The sequence below is a fragment of the Triticum dicoccoides genome, chromosome 7A, assembly GCF_002162155.2.
Source record: "Triticum dicoccoides isolate Atlit2015 ecotype Zavitan chromosome 7A, WEW_v2.0, whole genome shotgun sequence".
NCBI classification, from domain to species: domain Eukaryota; kingdom Viridiplantae; phylum Streptophyta; class Magnoliopsida; order Poales; family Poaceae; genus Triticum; species Triticum dicoccoides.
Genome location: NC_041392.1, coordinates 87,425,507 through 87,433,717, shown reverse-complemented (window position 1 = coordinate 87,433,717; position 8,211 = coordinate 87,425,507). Strand labels below are relative to the sequence as shown.

Below are 8,211 nucleotides of genomic sequence, written 5' to 3'. Positions count from 1 at the left end.
AACCCTAGAAAAAAACAATGTCGGTCTCCTACCCCCTCCCGCCGCGCCCCTACCCTTGAAGCGTTGCCGAGGCCACCCCAAACCCGGAATAAGCTAGGTCTACATTTGCCACTAATATATCCACATGCTGTCATGTTTGTGTAATAATTGCCATGTTGTAATATTTGCAGAAACAATGGAGTTCGGATGAGGCGAGGAACAAGAACAGGTGTTGGGGGACATAATCTTAGCCGGAGGTGATGTCATGTCGTATCTTAACGACAATGATGGTCTAGAAGCAGAACAGGGTGAAGAAGAAGCAGGCTACGGTGATCGAAGAATGGAGGAGGAAAGACATGATTATGATGGCTCCGGTGACCCAATGCTGGTGCAAGACGGAGCCCGTGGTAACGGCTTCGGTGACCAAACAGAGTCCGGCCAGGTAAATATATTAGTTAAGCCTGTGATGACTAGCTAACTGATGCATTCATTGTTTTGGTATGTACACATATTAGTTAACTCTCGTCTAATTCTTCTTTTTTCTAGCCCTCCGGATCGAGCACAACTTCGGTAAAGAGACGAGGCCCGAAGAAAAAGTTGCGCTTGGATGAAAGGTTTGAGATCATAAAAATCGCGCGCGATGGCATGCCGATTGAACCCATCCAGACAAAGGAAGCATGTGATGCTCAGTGCGGGGTTCTTGTTAGGGACAAGATCCCGATCAGCATCCAGCAATGGTGTAAGCCTAAGAACGAAGACCCTGAGGTGTCTTATGTCAATGATATGCAGAAAGATGATCTTTGGACTAAGCTGAAGGCAAATTTCACCCAACCGCCAGAGGAGGATCCGGAGAAGCCAGTTAAAGAGCAATTAATCAAGTCTCATGCTCTTAAGGAGATGGAAGACCTATTCAGGAGGTGGAAGAATGAGCTGAAAACGTTTGTCGACAAAGAAGAGACACCAGAATTCATCGGCAGATATGAGAAGATCAGAGATCACTGGCCCGCATTTGTGGCCTACAAGACATCGGAAAAGAGTAAGAAGATGTCGGTGACAAACAAAAAAAATGCTGCAAAGAAGAAGCTTCACCATCGCACGGGGTCAGGTGGCTTCCTCAAAGCCCGGCCTAAGTGGGCCAAGGCTGAGAATGATCTGCTTGATAAAGGGATCGAACCAGAGACAATGAACTGGCTAGACCGTTGCTGGACTTGGTTCTTCGGGGCTGGTGGAACCTTGGACCCTGTATCAGGGAAATGCGTTTGGACGGACGAGTAAATGAACATACCAGCCAAGAAGCTAAAGCACTATATCGATGTAGCGCAGCAAGGGATGTTCGTTCCAGACAGAGAGAATGACGAGCTCACAATGGCCCTCGAGAATCATGAACACCCTGGACGGACACGAGGCACGCCAGGCTCCGTTCCATGGAATGCTGGTTTTCCGGACGCGGGCGGTTACAACTGCCAGGAGAGGAGGAAAAAAGTGGAGCATGCCCAAATTCAGGCGCTGCACGCAAGGGTACAAGCGATAGAGGAACGAGAAGCAAATCGCAGCAAGTGACCTACCGAAGCTTCCCCCGAAGCTACCCCGCCATCTCAGCGGAGAAGCAGCGTGGCTTCCACCGAGCTGCTTCAGCCGAAGCATGTCTTGAGGGCTCCTGCCAGCTATCCCGTGGATGCTATCATGGAGTCTCAAAATTGCCACCTTATGACGCAATGGATGAATTTGAAGGTCAAGTCGGCTGTTGGCTCTGTTTTTCCTACTGAACCCGGCGCAACTTTTCACTGTCGGCCGATTCCAGAAGGATATGCTAGGGTGATGGTGGATGAAATAACGGAGGGATTTGAGGACCTCCAGGTTGACCACCCTACCGGTGAATGGGGAGACTCGGTTGGGTTCTGCTATGAAGACTCCATGCCTATGGTGGAAGGAGCTCATCAACCTTCCGAACTGGATGCCTCCGCCTCCTCCTCCTCCGGCGAGTCAGGGCACTCCGCCTCCTCCACCGCCTCCTTCTCCGGCGAGTCAGGGCACTCCGCCTCCTCCACCGCCTCCTCCTCCGGCGAGTGATGATCAGGGCACTCGGCCTCCTTCTCTGGTGCGTGGCGGCACTCCGCCTCCTTCTCCACCTGCGTCGGCGCGCCCGAGCAGCCAGCCTCCTCCTTCTCCGCCTCATCAGCAAGGGCGGAAGAGACCTGCCGCCGCTCCGGCTGCTCCGACGCGTCGTAGTCCTTCTCCTCCGCCTCGTAAGCAAGTAAAGAAGACAGCCGCAGCCGCTCCGTCTGCTCTGCCAGCGTCTAGCGGTACAGCTAGAGGCGGGAGGCAATACAGATTCGGCCCTTCTCTGAAGACTCCAGAGAAGTTACCATACGAGAGGACCCCGGAGGAGAACGCCAAGATCGCGCGAGCCGAAGTGAGGAACTTCTTTGAAGGGGTGAAAGCAAACAAACATCCACCTCCGAAGGAGAAGGTAGATCCGGTGAAAGCGAAGCGCACTCTGGCTGCCCTGAAAAACCAGCAAAGTCTCCGCCGAAAGGCAACTATGACCGCATTATTTCAAAGTCATTTGTCAAAGCGGAGCGGTTGGGAAGTACTGTCAGTGATCAAATGTTAAAAGAACGACGAGCTGGGGAAAAAATTCCCCAGCTTGGCGAGCAAGCGAACCAATCGTGCCCCCCGCTCAACGTGCCTACTAATGATCCGAGGATGGCGCCCGGTTATAGCAATCTTGGAGACCGACGATGTACGTTATGAGTTATTGGAGGTGGAGGAACACAAATACGAGTACGGGAAGCCTCTCGTCAAAGATGAAAGATCTATAACAACGATGATGCAAAGATTCCATGATTGGTATATGAAAACCTGCAAAGAGTCTGGGAGGAGGAATACTTTGACGCTGAGAGTTAGAGAGGAGCATGACCTCGTTGGAATTGAACTGTTGAATGTTCCATTTGAGGAGTTCTTCCAGTTTTTCAATCAAAAGGCCCTTGATAAAGCAACAGTCACTTGCTACCGTCTGTAAGTAGTACTACTTCTGTCATTAAGTCTCTCTATATAGGTCAACTCTTTCATTACATGTATTTATAATTATCCTCACTATATTATGCAGATTGAAGGTCGCCGAATTGAAGAAAAGACAAATCGGTGATTTTGGGTTCATTAACACAAATCTCATAGATGCAACTGAGGTCAAATATCGTCCGAAGATACCGAGGCCAACTTGCTACGATCGTTGGTAATAAATGAAAACAAAGATATAATACTCTTTCCTTACAACTTCAAGTGAGTGTTATTGTCTTGTGCATATTCGGTTTCCCTTATTAGTCCAGGTTATAGTAATGTAATTGATGAGTTATGCATGCGTGCGCAGGTTCCACTATATTCTCCTAGAGATTAAGCTTGAGTAGGGACTAGTAACCGTCTTAGACTCGAGACGAAAAGATCCCCAGGACTATGCGGACATGACTCAAATGCTCGAGAAGTAAGTAAAATCAATCATTATCCACCATATTAGCAACTTTGTTCATTTCCTGATATCAAGTAATTGTTTTCTTTGTCTGGCAGGGTTTGGAGAAAATTCACCAAAAAAGCTCCGGGACTGCCGAAGAATCTGCAATTTAGACACCCGAAAGTAAGTAGTGTAGTAACATGTTCCACGCATCTCCTAGTGATTCAAGCGCTAGTTTCATCAATACCATTTGACATGCTTGCTTATCAGTTTGATTGACCTCTATTTCTTGTAAAGTGGTTGTGGCAGGAACAAGGAAATGATTTTTGTGGATACTACGTTTGCGAGTCCATCCGCCACACGACTTGTGAACAGGGCTACTCTGATGAACAATATGAAGTGCGTAAGCAATAATATTCACAATTTTATTTTATTACCATCATTTGTGTTGAGTTTCATTTATTCATATATATATATATATATATATATATATATATATATATATATATATATATATATATATATATATATATATGTATTGACCCCCTTGTTCAAATTAGATGTTTCGGATGCGGGATGATCGAACTCCTAGCACCAGATCGTATGCGAGCAATTCAAGAGGAATTGGCGGCATTCTTCCTTGACCACGTGATCACTGAAGACGGAGAATACTATGTGGACCCTGTGTTCATATATAATTAGGACATTAGTTACATTGTAAGAGATAATTATTGTATATATGTAGCCGGTAGTGTCGGATAGATATACGAGAACTTGTTGTTCGACCAATCTCTCGGAGAAGGAGAGGTGGTCGATATCACTTCTCTCTGTATGCATATGTTCATGACGATCTTCTGTTTCCTTCATTTTCTTACTTGCTAGCGTGTCTAGTCCTCTCTATATATACGTATATATAGCGTTGATCAAGCACGGACATAAGAGAGGACACTTCTCTCTATTAATTAGCTAGCTAACACAATACTATATGAAACACCTAAATTAAACCCCTAACACCCCCCTTTAAAAAAACAAAAACCCAGCCCCTGAAATGCTGACGCGTGGATGTCTATTGGTCCCGGTTGGTGCCACCAACCGGGACCAAAGGCCCTCCTGCCTGGGTTCGGCACACCGGCCACGTGGAGGCCCATCTGTCCCGATTCGTGTAAGAACCGGGACTAAAGGGTTAGGACATTAGTAACGACCTTTTAGTCCCGGTTCACAAACCAGGACAAAAGACCCTTACCAACCGGGATGAATGGGGTTTTTTCTACTAGTGCATGGCAGAATGCCACTCCTAATTAAAATAGCACAACGGGGAGGAAGGAAGCTGCTTGATGGATTGGGTCTGAATCGGCCGACGAGTAGTGTATGGGGTACGTTGGAGCTTGTGTTACTATACTCAGCTGCTTGCCGAGCTTTGAGCCGCGTCGTGGGTGGTTGGCTGCCGCGGCAAAGGCAACGTTGACGATCAACGACGCCGCCTCGGGTCAAGGCGCCGAAACTGCGGGTTCACACAACGTTCTGGGCTCTGGCCAAGCAGCCAAGTGTTCTCTAGTGGAGTAATCCAAATCCATGTTGGCTTGTGGGAAAGTATTCTAATGATCCATCACTGGCAACTGAGCAGGTAAGGGATCATCCGTGACCGTGATCTAGTCCTGATCTCGTCGATTCATGGGCTAATAGATATGTGCCGTCCAAAACAATATGATATGAAGAACGAACTGGCTTAATTTGGTCAAGCGGCGTGGTGAAGGGCGACGGTCGACCCTATAAATCCGTGCACCGGAGGCGTTCCTCATCATTCAACACTCTTGTAAAGCGCCACCACTCACTTTGCAGAAATACTATCGTCTCACGATTACCTTACGATCGACCTTAGCTAAGTACTGCTCGAGTAGTACGATGCCAGGAGGAGATGAGCCAGTTTTCGGAGGTAGGGAGGCGTTTGCAGGTGCAGGCAAGGGAGGGAATGGTGGTGCTGCTGGGCGAGCGATCGGAGGTAGGGGAGGGAATGGTGTTGGGTCCAGGGGACCTGCAGCCGTGGGTGCAGGCGTAGGAGGACAGTACCAGTTCCAAGTAGGAGGTGGCGGAGCCAGGCCAGCTGCAGGCGGAGGAGCAGCCAGACGACAGTTCCCGGTGGGCGGGTACGGTGGCGGAGCCAGGCCAGTGGCAGGCGGAGGAGGGTTTGTAGGTGCGGGCGGAGGACAGTTCCCGGCGGGAGGGAGCGGTGGTGGACGCATGGGAGCTGCAGCCGTGAGAGCGTTCGCAGGTGCCCTCGGAGGACCGATCCCAGCAGGATTGTTGTACGGTGGTGGAGTCCAGGGAGCTGGAGCCGTGGGAGAGTTTGGAGCGGCTAGGGGAGGAGGGTTCAGAAGGAACGCCGATGATATTCTGCCCGCTGTGTTCTACCGAGGAATTATGCGAGGGTCGGAGATTTGTGGCGTGGTCCGCCGGTGGAGTCCAACACTCAGGCGACCACTGGGTCTGGGACTGGCAGCAGGCCAACCTCTACTACGACGAACTCACAATCTTTTTCTGCAGCTCAGGCGTCGAATTCACAATCACAAACAAGGTTTGCTCATCATTCCCTACCTTCCTTTGAGGATCAGCATCCCTCTCTGTCTCTTTTCTTGCTATTTTACACTTAGCTTTATCTGTCCAATCGTTGTGCGTTGACAGCGTGAATTATGACAAGACGAATCCCTATCGGCAGCTGCTTCAACTGCACCAGCCCAACCCTCCTCCGCAGCTGACACCACGGCGGCAACAACGGTCTGCTCGTGCTATGGCTTCTCTATTTTCTTTCAGAATGCTCTGCTGTAGGTTAATTTTCTAGACGTTTAGCTTGTGCGTTGTCTAACTTTCTATCCTGTCATGCTGCGTGAATTAGTTGAACAGTGACAACGATGCCGTGAACCGGGAGCTAAATGCAGCGCGTGGCCGACGATAAGGACCAAGACAGGAAAGCAATGCAAACATGGCGCCAAGAGACTAAACAATGTATCTTTGTGTATCTGTTTGATGCGACATTATTTGAGTTAATAAAAGGGGAAAAACTTATCTTCAACCGGCTGATGCGCGCGCGAGCGTCCGCCGCTTGCGTAGCCGTTAGATCAATCCTAAGCAGCCACGCTGGCAACAAGGTAGTCCCGCACGACGAGTCGTTTTCTTGCAATAAGGGTTTGTTTCAGTTGATTTCTGCAACACAGGACTAGTTTCAGAAAGAAAGAAAAAACGATTCAGTGGTGAAGGTTTTTTTTTTCTGCAACTGGGTCTTGTTTCAAAAGATTTCTGCAACATATCTATTGTTTCAGAAAGAAAGGAATTGTTTCTATTGTGAATGTTTTGTTCTGCAACAAGGATCTTGTTTCAGAAACATAGCCCGAGTTGCAGCGCCGCACGAGCGCCCGACGATAGAGAGTAAGTGGTCAGATATTGCAACATGAGGCATGTTTTGGAAACATAGCTCTGGTTGCAAAAAACGCCGAAGAAGCGTCGGGTGTGAGAGGTCGCCGCTGTCGTGCTCGATTGGAGCTAGCAACTGCTCGCGGGGCTGAGACGGAGGAGGAGCAGCAACTCCGGCGAGCACGACAAGGACTACTTCCCTGGTGCGCCGGTGGCAGCGATTGGGCGGTGGTGGCGACTGCCACCGCGCTGGGCAAAGCTGTGGCAGGACGACGGTGAGGGGATTCTGTTTTCGAAACTGAGCGGCTGTTGCAGGAAGTAGGGAGATGGTCACGCGCGTGCGATGGTTAGATCAGATGGCTGTCAGGGCGCTCATCCAACGGTGCTCCATGCGGCGGATGTTTTTAATACATCCGCCGGGAGACGCGTAGCGGTGCCCTAATAAAAGTGCTCTTTATCATAAAAAATATATGTACCCGGTGGTGTAGGACAGATATTTCCTTTTGTCTTGCGGTGTGTGTGGAGAGCGTTTAATCTGTACACTTAGTTCGGCTTTTAATTAGTCCATACACTACTACCTGTAATGGTCTTTATCAACTAGTAAATATAAAAAGAAATGAGGGCAGCTTTAAAACCCTCAAAGCTCCGACATATGTTTGAATTGTGGTGTCCGGATCACTTTTGTCAACTTTTGTAATCCAATGGAGCCCCCCTATTGGTTTGCGGAGTGGTCCGGACATCATTTCCCCCGTAAACCGGAACCTAATTGGGGGAGCTTTCTGAGTGTCCGGACATCCACTTGACCAAGAAAAAGCCCCACACAGTCCTCCTCTCTTTTCTCTCTCCTCTCCCAATCACACACCACACCCACATATCCACCACATGCATAGTCCTCCCTATTCTTTCTCCTCCTAACCGGACAAAGGATTTTTTTGTGATTAAGGGCTGGAGGGCTCCCTCCGGCATCATGTCCACGGATCACGCCCGGGTGAAAAAAAGAGGACAATTGTGGTGTCCATTTAGGGACTAGCGTTGGAGATGCCCTAAGGAATCATGTGTGTCCTTGCTTTGTTGTTCTTTGATCTCTGCAAAAGGGAACAAGAGTCCGGGTTGCACCTTTTCGGTAAGTGTCGGTGTTGGAAATATGCCCTAGAGGCAATAATAAAATGGTTATTATTATATTTCCTTGTCCGTGATAATTGTCTATTGTTCATGCTATAATTGTGTTATCCGGAAATCGTAATACATGTGTGAATATATAGACCACAACATGTCCCTAGTAAGCCTCTAGTTGACTAGCTCGTTGATCAATAGATGGATACGGTTTCCTGACCATGGACATTGGATGTCATTGATAACAGGATCACATCATTCGGAGA

At 48.7% G+C, this 8,211-nt stretch overlaps 1 long non-coding RNA gene across 1 annotated transcript; it reads left to right on the top strand.

The window, feature by feature from the left end:
• Positions 1 to 5,250: 5,250 nt before the first annotated feature.
• On the top strand, positions 5,251 to 6,494 carry LOC119332437. The gene is made up of 3 exons (XR_005160937.1): positions 5,251 to 5,999; positions 6,107 to 6,199; positions 6,318 to 6,494. It is a non-coding gene; the product is annotated as an uncharacterized LOC119332437 (long non-coding RNA).
• The last annotated feature ends 1,717 nt before the right edge of the window (positions 6,495 to 8,211 follow it).